This window comes from Equus quagga, chromosome 12 (genome assembly GCF_021613505.1).
Source record: "Equus quagga isolate Etosha38 chromosome 12, UCLA_HA_Equagga_1.0, whole genome shotgun sequence".
Classification (NCBI taxonomy): Eukaryota; Metazoa; Chordata; class Mammalia; order Perissodactyla; family Equidae; genus Equus; species Equus quagga.
Genome location: NC_060278.1, coordinates 99565489 through 99578882, shown reverse-complemented (window position 1 = coordinate 99578882; position 13394 = coordinate 99565489). Strand labels below are relative to the sequence as shown.

At 50.1% G+C, this 13394-nt stretch overlaps 1 long non-coding RNA gene across 1 annotated transcript; it reads right to left on the bottom strand.

Moving 5' to 3' along the window:
- Positions 1-1661: 1661 nt before the first annotated feature.
- LOC124248341 (uncharacterized) lies at positions 1662-12181 on the bottom strand. Its single transcript, XR_006890994.1, has 3 exons — positions 11855-12181; positions 4274-4393; positions 1662-2873 (listed from the first exon to the last, which is right to left on the bottom strand). It is a non-coding gene; the product is annotated as an uncharacterized LOC124248341 (long non-coding RNA).
- Positions 12182-13394: the final 1213 nt, after the last annotated feature.

Genomic DNA, 13394 nt, shown 5'->3' with positions numbered 1-13394 from the left:
GTAGAGATTCATGAAACTTTTATTTCAGTTTGTGTGTGTGTGTGTTTGTGTGTGTGTGTGTGTGTGCTACGGGTCATAATGCAAAACTACTTCTCCCTGCAACTCACGCTCAAAAAGATCTGAGAGGGGCCGGCCCCATGGCTGAGTGGTTAAGTTCGCGCGCTCTGCTTCGGTGGCCCAGACTTTCGCCAGTTCGGATCCTGGGTGCAGACATGGCACCGCTCATCAAGCCATGCTGAGGCGATGTCCCCCATGCCACAACTAGAAGGACCCACAACTGGAATACACAACTATGTACTGGGGGGACTTGGGGAGAAAAAGGAAAAATAAAATCTTTAAAAAAAAAATCTGAGAATCCATGCACTGGGGAAAGCAGGCCCAGCAGAGTCACTGCCACATTGCAGATCCAAATGTCCTTATTCCTCCCTCTGGGCCCCCGTCAGCCTTGGTTCGGCCTCTCCGCCCTCCTGCCCACACACAAGGGATACACACAAGACCCAAGCTCAAAAAAGGCTATGTTGTCAGTGGCTGCACAGCTGTTTCCCCCTCCTGGGGTGAGGAGCAGGTGTGGTGATTCCCATGTCCTGAGCTCATCGCCTGTCTGGGGACATGCCCCTGCTGATGGCCACATGTCCCCACAGCAAATATTAGGAGAGCTGTTTGTGAAGAGCCAGCTGGCGGCACGTCTGGAGTGCCAGGCTGCAAAGGTTTGGGGCTAATTAAACTGCCTCTAATGAGACACTTATCAGGAACTATGGCCAGGCAAATACTTTTGTGCTTTTCTGGACGCGTGTGTGTTCTTCTTATCCCCAATCTTGGATATTGAAGGAGAGTCTGGGAGAGGATATTGGGATCAGAAAAACAAAACTTCTAAGGAATCTGCTCTCGGGTCTCCCAAGGGGAAGGGAGTTTGACACTCTGCAGATGGGAGATGAGGGAACAGACGATTTGGTTGTAGGATGTGTTGGCAATTAACCCTGTGCTAACAAACAGGAAATTACTAAAGGAGAAAGACGAGCTTTAGGGGATTTTCAAGCTGCAACTCAATCTAGTGGTTCAGAAGAGAAAATTTGGAGTCTGAAGTATCTGAGTTCAAATTCTGCCTACACCACTTCCTTGCTGTGTGACCTAAGGCGAGTCATTTTTCCTCTCTGGGCCCTGGTTTTCCAGTCTATGAAATGGAAAAATAATAGCATCTAGTTTGAGGGGCTGCTGGATTGCTTCAATGAAAAGATGTAAAGTGCTTAGCCCATGGCTTGGCATACAGTGAGTGCTCAATAATGGTAGCTCTCATTGTTGCCATCATTATTATTCCCATGGCAGCCTAGTGCCTGTGTCTGTTCCTTAATGGAGATCTATTGTCCAGGCTGAGCCCCTCACAATACGAGAAATTATGGAGATTATAAAATCACACTGGTTAGCATTTATGGAGCAGCTCCTACGTGCCAGGCACTGTTCCAAGCACTGTACATGTACTTTGCTGATTGATCCTTAGCCACAACCTTATGAAATACAACCTATGAAATTATCATCATGGGTGTCATCATGAAATTATCATCAACTCTGTGAAATTATCATCATCCTTATTTTACAGATGAGGAACTGTATTAGCTACCTACTACTGTGTAACAAATTACCCCAATACTTAGAGGCTTAAAACAACCATAGATATTTATTATCTCACGTAGTTTCTGTGGCTCAGGGATTTGGGAGTGGCTTAGCTGCGTGGTTCATGGACAGACTCTCTGATGAGGTTGCAGTCGAGACACCAGCCGAGGCTGCACTCATCTGAAGGCTTGACTGGGGCTGGAGGATCCACTTCAAAGATGGCTCCCTCGCATGGCCAGCAGGTTGATGCAGAGCTGTTAGCAGGAGGCCTTGCTTCTTCCCCACACGGATGTCTGCACAGGGTTTCTTAAGTGTTCTCACAATACAGTTGAGGGCTCGCCCCAGAGTGAGTGATCCAAGAGAAGGGCAGAAGCTGCAACTTCCTTTTTCTGCCATTTTTTTTTTATTGTGGCAAAATACACATAACATACACATTTCCATCTCCAGCCATTTTTAAGTGACATTTCAGTGGTGTTAAGTACATTCACACCGTTGTGCAACCAGCAACACCGTCATCTTGCAAAACTGAAACTCCGTACCCATTGAATACTAACTCCGCACTCCCTCCGGCCCCTGGCAACCCCCATTCCACTTTCTGTCTCTATGAATCTGACTGCTCTAGGGCCGTCGTCGAAGTGGAATCGTACGGTATTTGTCTTTTTGTGATGGCTTATTTCACTCAGCATAATGTCCTCAAGGTTCATCCATGTTGTAGCATGTGTCAGAATTCCCTTCCCTTTTCAGGCTGAATAATATTCCATTGTCACAATGTCTTTTTATTATCCAGCCTCAAAAGTCACGCACCCCGTCACTTCTGCAATATCCTATTAGTCACACAGGTCAGCCCCATTCATTGTGGAACAGGACAACACAAGGGAGTGAATACCAGGAGGCGAGAATTACTGGGAGCCATCTTGGAGGCTGGAGACCACAGAACTGAGGCCCCAGGTTTAGCTATTTACCTAAGGTCACACAACAGGCAGGTGACAGATGCAGGATTTGAACCCAGATGGCATGACACAAGTGCAACGTGTAACCACTCTACAGTATCACCACCCCTCAATCCAGCCTTGACGCGGCTTCCACTGGTGAAGGAAGAGGCACCTGGTGGGTGGAGACTCCCTGGGCAGAAGGTCAGGAGGCCTGGGTTGGAGTCTCAGTTCTGGCACTAATTCACTGTGTGACCTTGGACAAAGCACTGGCCCTCTCTGGGCCTCAGTTTCCTCAGTGGTCAGGCAGGGGCAATAATGCTACCTCCCGGGTTGCTGAGGTGAAGAAAGAAAATGAATACATCGTATAAGTCTTAGGCCACAGACAGATATGCAAAAATAATACATTTCCTTCTAGGTTCTTTTTAATGTTTATTTATTTACTAAGTAATAACTTCATGTAGCACCAGTTGGAAAGGTATGAAAGAATATGTGAGGAAAATCGCCCTCTTTTCCTATCCATCAGCCACCCAGATTCCTCTCCAGAGGGAATCACTGTTACTAGTTTCTTGTTGAAATAGCACATTTCTTTTTTTTCTTTTTTCCTTCTTTCTTTTTTTTTTTGAGGAAGATTAGCCCTGAGCTAACTACTGCCAATCCTCCTCTTTTTGCTGAGGAAGACTGGCCCTGAGCTAACATCCATGCCCATCTTCCTCTACTTTATATGTGGGACGCCTACCACATCATGGCTTTTGCCAAGCGGTGCCATGTCCACACCTGGGATCCGAACCGGCGAACCCCGGGCCACCGAGAAGTGGAACCTGCGAACTTAACTGCTGCGCCACTGGGCGGGCCCCTCTTTGTTTTCTTAAACCAACCTAATTTCCAAGGACCTGCTGAGCAGGAGAGGACGTCCACTCGGCCCCTCGTGGGGCTGGGGGCCTGGGTTTCACCTGGCACCAAGGTCTGGGGGGTGGAGGGGCAGGGCCTTCTGGTTACGGATGATCTAACCCCCTTGGTGACTTCAGACATGCGCCGTATCCTGGGCATATGGAATCCCTGGCCTCAAGGGGAGGAGCTGGGGTTTGAACCCAGGTCGAGAGCCCGAGCTCCCAGGCCCTTTGTGACTTTGTGTGAGTTCAGGGAGCCGCTCCTCGGGAGGACCAGCATGAGGGAGAACACCAGAATTGAAGCGCCCAACTGCCCACCCATGACGGATGGCACTGCCGCTCGCTGGAATCACACACGTTGCTTGACATCTTTACTGGGCGCAATGTGGAGACGCTAGAAACTCTTAAGTTATAATGTGAAGTTAAAAATAAAGAAATCCTAGACACAGCTAAGGCACCTCATCTCCCAGGAGGCTTTGCTGTCCCCTTCCGCCATCAAAGGCAGGGTCGGGGTTTCTTCCAGCCTCCCGCAGCCTCCTGAGCCTGCCCCATCGCAGCCCTGACAGGCCCCGACTTCCTGTGACTTCCGTGAGCTGGCGAACCCAGTAAATGTGGGAGCCAGATGGCCTGGGTTCCGATCCCGGCTCCTCTACTTTCTAGCTGCGTGAACTTTCACCTCTCTGTGCTTCGTGAACTGGTGGGACTAGGAACAGCTGGTTCCAGGGGCCATAGTGAGAATTAAATGTGTTGTCTTCTGTGGAGTCCTCGTCACAGTCAACAACGTCTGTGAGTTACTGCAGCTTGTCCCTCTCGGTGAGCTCCATGCAGGCAACGACCTAGTCTTACCTGTGTTCCAAGCACCCAGCACCGAGCCTGGCCTGGGGTAGGCACTCAGAAAGGTCTGCTGAACGAACCCAGGCGTGCATTCCACAAATATTTATTGAGCACCCTCTCGGTGCCAGGTCCCTGGGAGACAAAGGTAAATGAGACAGATGTGGTCTGTGTTCTCACGGGGTTTATAGTCTCATAGAGGAGACAGCCAATAAATAAATAGCAAGTGAGTAAACAACAAGACATAGGCTACTGCTCAGTGCTATGGAGAAAGTTATACAGGTGGTGATATAGGGTGACTGAGGAGGGCAGTCAGGGAAGGCCTCCCAGAGGTGATGATTGTGAGACAAAAGCTGATTGACAGGAAGAAGCTAGCCATGGGAAGAGCTGGTAGAACAGCCTTTCAGACAGAGGGCACAACAAGTGCAAAGGCCCTGAGGCAGGAACAATCTCAGGAGGCCAGCTTGGCTGGAGAGGGATGAGTGAGGAGAGGAGTGGGGGGTTGGAGGTGGGAGAGGTCAGCAGGGGGCCCATCATGCAGCACCCGTCAAGCAGGGCGGACATCGGGGGCGTTAAGCCAGGGAGAAACGCCATCCTTGCACCCAGGAGCCTCCCCCATAATAAGAACGGCCCCAGCCTCAATCTAGAGGCATCTGCTCGTCCACGGCAGCGTCCGAGCTCAGGCTGGAGTGGCTCAGTCCAGGAGTCCCTGCCATCCATCCTTGTCGCCGCCTCCTTGCAAGCCAGACTCAAGGCCCCATTAATATAAATGAGGCCCCTCGCAGACTCGGTTTCCAAACGAGTCCAGCCGTTCAAGAGCTCTATTCCTGGAAATGTGAAATTTATGTAATGAAAATTAAAAGAAAAACTGGGGAAGCGGCTCTTTAAGTGCCTGCTTCCTGGGTAGTGAGCCAGGGCTGCGCATCTGACAGGAGATGGATGAAGGCGCCACCCAAGGGCTGCTGGGGGCCTGGGAGCACGCTGGCAGCAGGCAGGAAGTGAAGCCCCCAGACCTCCTTGCTTCCCTCAAGAGAAGAGCTGTGGTAATGACAGCTCCTGTGAGCCCCGCTGCTGTAAGCACTCTACTTAACGCTGGTTAAACCGTTTAACCCTCATGACAGCCTGATGGGATAGTCGCTTCTATTTTCCCAATTTACAGATGGGAAGACTGACTCATATTGAAGAAATGACTCAATCAAGGTCATTCAGCAAAAGAGTGGCTAATTTGGGACTCAGGTCTTTTGTCTATTACCGCCACAGACCTTCTTGTCCAGAGCTCAGACAATGTGGACTGGAAGAAAGGCTCAGGGCTCAGAGAGACCTGGATTCCACTCCGAGCTCCAATTACTGCCCTGCCGTGTGACCTTGGACAAGCCATTTACCTCCCTGAGGCTCAGTTCCTCTATAATCACAGCCCCTTTTCCACAGAGTTCATCTCTGCATTAAAGGAGAAAATGTATAAAAATGCCAAGCACAGGATTTCAGATGCCCTCTCAAACTGGTTTAATAAAAAAAAATTGCAAACTCTTAGAATTGCAAAACTTAGAAAGTCTTAGGGTAATGGCTTCAGGTATGGCTGGATCTAAGGGCTCTAAAGATGTCATAAGGGCTTGGTTTCTTTTTCTTTCTCTCCAGGTAGTGAACTCTCACTAAGAGCTCCAGGGGTGTATCATTCTTACAGCTAGAAATCTTGGTTGAAAGAGAGCTTCTTTTTCCCAACAGGGCAGCAAAAGTCCCAGGATTCGCTCTGATTGGACCAACATGGGTCATATGCTCATCTCATAACCAATCTCTAGAGCCAGAGGGATGGACTATGCCCGCCCGCGTCACATGCCCACCCCTGGAGCTAGGGGGAGGGGCATAGAAAACCCAGGTTGACCCACTTGTACTGTGAAGAGGAGAGGTTAGGTTCCCCAAAGGAAAACTGGGGTGCTGTTACCAGAAAAATAAGGAAGAGATGCTGGGCCAGCAGGAAGACCAGACTCCTGGCACACAGTAGGCCCTAAACAAATAGATGTTCAATCAAAGGAATAAATATCTACGCCAGATGATGGTTGTAAGGATAAAATGAAATAATATCTGCGAGTCCTGGCACATAGTCAGCGCTCAATAAATCTTGTCTTAAAGGAACAGGAGCTGCTCAAATTGGGTTTGGATTCTGGGCGCGGGCGGATGAGCACAGATGCTGGAAGAAGCTGGAAGGGAAGGCTTCCCTCGCCTCAGCCAGGCCTCCCCAACATCCACTTTCCATCCCCAGGGCAAAACAGGGCCAGTGCTGGGGTGAGGAGAGCGAGGCCCTCACCTCGGCATGAAGTGTCAGGGGGCACCAAAAACTCAGTAATTGACATAAACAATATTTTTAAAAATCAATATTAGTGCAAAAATCGATGATAAACAAAATATTAACATTTTAAATAAAGACATATCCATAGATGCACAGTAATTATCACTTGTATCCAAATGTACAGACACATGCACATATGGACATTTTCACAGACGTGGTTTTACATATTTACTTATAAATATGCCCAGGGCCACTGCACTGCACAACTCCAGGAGGTCCCATTCCATCGTAATCTGTATGAATGGCATTCCCTGAATCGTGCACGCACAGCCTCTGTGGCTGAACACAGCAGTCTTGTGTATGAACAAACATGTACGCAAATCTTCATCCATGTGTAGATAGATAACCACCCATGTACACTAAGTGTGTTCACATAACATCACACAGCAGACATGCCAAGAGATATAACTACACGAGACAGTTTCATACATGTTCACTTCCTGCCTTAGGGCCTTTGCACTAGCTGTTTCCTCTGCCCGGGATGTTCTTGCCCCAGATAACCATGTAGTTCCGTCTTCTGCCTCCCTCAAGTTGTGCTCAAACGTCACTCTCTCAGTGAGGCCTTACCCGACACCCCCACATCCCATCACTGCTTAAAATTGCAACAGCCCCCCACAGCTGTGTCCTCCACCCCTACTTTATTTTTCTCCATAACGCTTATAACCATCTGACAATAAAGATTTCCCTTTTGATCATATTTAACGTCTATCTGCCCCATTAGAATGTCAGGCAGGGATATTTGTCTGCTTTGTTCACTGCTGTGTTCCCAGCCTCTAGAACGCTGCCTGGCACATAGTAGGTGCTGAATAAATATTTATTTAACAAAAATAAATATTTGTTAAATGAATGAAACTTGTTTAAAAATGAAGTGGGGATTCCTGAGAATGATTGAAACCAAAGGTCCCACTCCCCCAGCAGGAAGGCAGTCTAGAGAGAGCTGTAAGCTGAATTCAAGACCTACGTAACAAGGCAGGGTCCATCTCAGTGCTGTCAGAGCATCTTCTCCCTTAATCCTCACAGCAGTCTCGAAAGCCCAGTCTTCACGGGAGGAAACTAGGGCACCGAGAGGTTAATTTACTTGCACAAGATGTCACAGTGCGGAAGTGGCAAAGCCAGGATTCAAACCCAGGCACCCTGGCTCCACACAGCCCAGACTCCCCCCAGCACACACACACTTATGCACACACAGGCATGCATTCACGAACACACACGTCCACAAACTTACGCAGTATCGCCAGGCCCTCCCAGGCTTCAGGCGACTCTCAGAAACAAGACCTCCTTCCCCCAGACTGGGTGTCCGGGTCCTCACTGCTCTGCCAGCCTCCGCCCCCACTGTCCTCACTGCATCCCAGCCAAGCATAAACCTGCGTCCCTGTTGATGCAGGAAGCTGTAGGCTGTCCAGTTGTCATGGCGATGGCCACCAGCTCCCGCTGCCTGGCTGGCCCACTCCTACACTCCCAGAAGCTCTCACTGAGCCTTGCTCCACCCTTGATCCCTTCTGGGTGGCTGGGTGGGCCCAAAGGTCCACTGTCTATCCTGTTCCCACCTGGGGGTCGCAGGAAGCTTGGAAGCAGGGCACCAGGTCCCCCCCTCCCTTCCCGCCCCTCCTTGGCTAAGTGACCTTGAGAAGTCCCTTCCCCTCCTGTCCCTGCTTTACAGGGTGGTCACAAGCATTAATGAGTTCGGTCATTCATTCATTCAAGAAATAATTATTGAGAACCTACCATGTGCTAGGCAATGGTCTGGGTGCTGGGGATACAGCAGGGACCAAGATCGACCAGATCCTCTGGCAGACAGACAAAAAACAAGTTCTGGGAAGAAAGTAATAAGGTGAATGTGTATGACTGGAGGGAACAGGGCAGGGACTACTATACTTGGGGTGGTTTGGGAAGGCCTCCCTGAGGAGGTGACATTTATGCTAGAGCAGAATGAGAAGATAACCACGCAAAGATAAAGGGAAAGAGTATTCCAGGAAGAAGGTATGTGCAAAGGCCCTACGGTAGGGACGACTTGGCCTAGTTAAGAAACAAAAGGCCCTTTTCTCAAAATGATGTCACACCTCCAGGAGGGCAGGTGCAATGTGTGAACTCTGACACTGCAGGTGGAGGGAGAGAAAATGAGCATTGACAAGGGATGTCGCTCAAGACGGCAGGAGGAGTTGACCTCACAGTCAACTGCTACAGGTCCAGCTTCTCGCTCCTGAAGAGGCAGCCCCCAAACTTAGGGTCTGAGCCTCTGCACCAGGTGAGAATAAATGAATAGTAATAATAATTCATCCTGTTCTAGATGCTTCACGTGTCTTAATCAGTCTAATCTTCACATCCCTAAGAGAGAGGTGGCTATTATCAGCATCATCTCCAGTTTACGGCTGGAAAACGAAGGCAAAGAGCTACTTGCCCAAGGACCAATGGCTGGCAAAGCTGAAAACACACCCTGGCTGCAAAGCCATGGCCCCAACCCCATGCCGGCTGCCCTAGAAAGGGGCAAAGGGCCTCGGTTCAAGCCTCTGGGGTGTGGGCTGCAGCGCAGGCCCTTTGAAGAGGGCGCCACTACCCAGCTCCAGCCACTGTTGGCAGCACATGGGAATGTAGACCCACTGTGGCAAGTGTCCTAATTTTCCAAAATATGCCAGATTTGTATGTGAACTCTCCTGATTTTAAAATGTGGACTCAACAGTTTATTTTAAACATCAGGCAGTCCAATAAAACATAGCATCCTTCTAGACTTCTACACGGGACCAGCTGCATAATTTGTGGGGCCCAGTGCAAAATGAAGGGCCTCTTGTTCAAAAATTATTAAGAATTTCAAGACGGCGACAGCAGAGCATTAAACCAAGGGCGGGCCCTTCCGAGCACGGGGCCACGTGCAGCCACCAGGTGGCCTGCCTTGGAGGCAGGCACTTCCTAAATACTTAGGAGTCAAGTGGAAGAGAGAGAAAAGGAAGGAAAATGGACATGAATTCGGCACCTTCCGTGCATCAGACACAGTTTGTGCAATGCTCACTCACTCCATGGCAGGCACTGTGTGTTAACGCATTTAAATCTCACAGCAGCGCTAGATTCTCATTCCCATTTTCCAGATGAGGAAACTGGGGCTTAGAGAAGTGAAGTCACTCGCTTATTGCTAACACTGGACAGAATCAATCTGAGACGGCAGGGGTGAGGAAAAACAAATGCGGGGAGGGAAAAATAAGAGGGAGAACAAAGCAAGAGGAAAAGAGGCCCCTCAGGCCTGTCCCCCAGGCTGGGCTGCACTCACTCAGGTCTCTGCCAAGACCATGCGGAATCTGGGGAGGCCACCGCCCCCCAGAGAAGGCCCGTGGCATTTCTGAATCGCAGTGCCATCCGCCCCGGCTTGGCTCCTCTCCGGCGATCCAATTACTAAATGCAGCCGCATTCTTTAAAAATGTCTTTCCTCTTATGTAATGCGATAGTGACAAACGCCAAGCAGATGGTGCTTCGACAAGCTTTTTAAAAGTTGATTAGGAGCTCATCTTTCAAAATTAATGTATGGGCATTTAAACGAGCTCCAACGGCCACAAGACTCCATCGAGAGTCCGGACAAGATAAATTGCTGGAGGGACCGGGCCTGCTGGACTCCTCCCCGGCCAGGTGGACGGGACGTGTGGTCAAGAGGACTTGTGAGCAACGGTCAGAAGACACCCGGTTTGGACAGAGTGGAGAAACACCGTGGGCCCCTCAAAAGCACAAAAAGCTGGAGTCTCCTCAATCTGTCACCAAGACATTTTTTTTCAAACTTTTACATCGTCTTCGAGAAAGTGGACCGTCTCTCTCTCCCGGAGGGAAGCGGGTTAGTCACAAATATGTCAGATGCTGCCAGGGAGCTGTCCCCGCCCTCCCCCCATCTTCCTCAGTGTTCAGGAATGAGATCATCTCATTTGGAGCCAATTATAGACGGAGAACACTGGGGATATGCAAAGAAACCTCCTGGGAGCTCTTCCCTCGCACCATTGCAGGCCATGCCGGGCTGGGAAGGGCAGGAACAGGAGGCTGGGTTTCCGGCCCCAAGTTCGATCTCAGGGTTTGTAAAGGCTGTGCATTCCTAAGGCCCAGCTTGCATCTGTTAAGCTAGGATGCTGGGCCATTGGCTAAATGAAGTCTGTTGGCCTCAGAAGTTCAGAGCTAGATGAGTCCATAGAGATCATCACTGCAGAGTTGGGGTAACTCAGGCTCAGAGAGGGAAAAGGGCTTGCTCAAGGTCACACAGCAAGTGGGTGGCAAAGCTGGATAGATGGGAGCCACTCTACCTCCCATGAGGAGGACATCTGTTGTCTGGGACCTGCCCAGCTCCCATTCCTGCTGCTTCTGACACCAGCACCCTGCGTTTTCCTTGGGGACCATCCCTTCCCTGCTCTTGGTCCATGGGACTTAAGTAGGACTGACCCCTCCCCTACCTCCAGGGATGCGCGCTTGGCCCAGCCCCCACCAATCAGAGCAGTCCATTCCCCAACGCCTCATTGGTTCAGGGATGAGCATGTGAGATGAGTCAATAAGTAGCAAACCCAGAATTTTAGCTAAGGCTACAGCCATTGGAAATGAGACGCTCTCTTCCTCTTGGTGGTGCTGAACTGGAAGGAAGAAAGCCTGGAGGTCCTGTAGGGCGTCTATGCCACACAAGACGGCTGCCTAAGAATGAAGCCAACACAGAAGAGAGCAGGGCCCAAAGAAAATGATACACATGCTTCAACCTTTGAACCCCTGGGTTCAGCCATACCTGAAGGCAGACCTTTTCTGGATATTTTAATTACATGAATCCATGAATTTCCTTCTTTTGCTAACGTTGGTTGAGGTCTGTCACTCATCCCTCAAAGCCTCCTGACTTGAAGTCCTTGGGTGTAGGGCAAGACTCCTGGAACATCACACTGCGTGCTCCCACCTCCATCCTCAACACATTTCTGATTTTTCTTTTTTTTAAGTATTCCCTCGATGGAGATGCCTCTCGCTCCCTGGCAGATTCCCTCACCCTGCACAAGCTCCAGCAACAATCCTGAGGGAGGACCCAAGGCAAATGTCCCATTTCACGGTACCCAAGAGAGGGCCCTGCCCTCTGGGTCCCCATCACCAAGCTGTTCCCCCCACAGCCTCTGCCTTCGTGTTTGGTCAAGGGCACAGGCTTTGAGTTCCGTCCAAATCCAAGCTCCGGTGTTTCCTAATCATGAGAACTTGGTCAAGGCACTTGACTTTCCTGAGTCTCAGTTTCCTCTTCTGTAAAGGGGGAAAAGATCACCTACCTTCCAGAGTCCTCGAACGTCACTCGAGGCATCGAGCAAAACGGGCATCATTATTTAGGGGCTGAAAAAGTGGCAGCTACGATGAACTCCAAAAGTTACATATGACGGAGCCTGGGCAGTTCAGGCACTTACGTCTGCTTGGAAAGACAGCAGCTAAACAGAAAATGATTTCCACATGAAACAGCCTCCCGAGGCCAAAACGAGTGTCGGGACAGATGCGGGACAGCTGGCATCTAGGGAAGCCGGCCTGGGTGAGAGTGGGGCAGCCCCAGAGCTGGCCTCCTGGCCAGCCTGCCCCTCTCTCCCCTCCTCTGCCGCAGCTCCACACCCCACACAGGTGCTGCTGAAATGCCTGCCCGGTGACTCATTCACACTCCCGGGGAGGAGGAACAGACAGTGCTTCCCGGAGCACCCAGAGTTCTGATTTAGGAAGGAGCACTGAGTAACAGCAACACGTGGGCCAGTTCCTGCCCAGCCCCACGGACAGCTGAAAGACACAGCCCGCCCCCCCGCTCCCACCACCACTCCATCCTCGGAGCGCCTGGGTCCAAACACGGGAAAGCTGGGCCGGCACACTCCGATCGAGGGGCGGGGGTGAGCCACAACTCCCCCCAAAATTCTCCCTCCGTTCCACCGGAGCTTCCCGAAGCGGGACCATAGGTGAGACGGTTTTACACAAACCCAGGATGTGGCATTAAATAACTGATGCCAGTACACGCTACAAGATGGATGACCCGTGAAGACATTATGCTAAGTGAAAGAAGCCAGACACAAAAGACCGTTTGTAAGATCCCATTTCTGTGAAACGTCCAGGATGGAAAATCCACAGAACGAGAAAGTAGATTTGTGAGTGGTTGCTTAGGGTTGGAGGGGTCTGACGAGTGGGGAGGAACTGCTAACGGGTACGAGATTTCTTTTGGGGGGACAAAAATGGTGTAAACTTAGGCGTTCCCATGGTTACACAATCCTGTGGACATAAAGAAAGGACTGGATGGTACACTTTAAATGTGTGAATGCGTGTACGCGAATTGTATTTCGATAAAGGTGTTAAAAAATGTATTAATAATATTTGACTCCCAGGGGAAAAGAACACCCCCTTTCAAGTCTCTTGTAATTCTAACCTGTCAAGGAGTGAGTCTCCATTAGGCACCGTCTCTCCACCGCGCGCTAATTTCTTGTTTGAACAAGGACAGCGCGGGCTTCATGCTCAGCTCCCAAGCCACACTTGTTTGGTTTCCATCGCATTCAATTTTCTGATTGCCTTCTAATGATGGCAGCTGGTCATTCATCTCTTCGTTCCTTTATTCATTCAACAAATATTTATTGAGCATTATTGCATGTTCTAGGCACAGGGGACACAGCAGGGAACAAGACAGACCAAAATCCTGCCCTCATGGAGCTGATGTACTAGCGCAGGGAATTTCAGCAGTAGACGTAACTCTGCCCTCACTAGCTGTGTGACCTCGGGCAAATGGCTTAACCTCTCTGTGCTTCAATGTCCTCACATGTAAGATGGGGACAATAATTGCACCCAACTCAG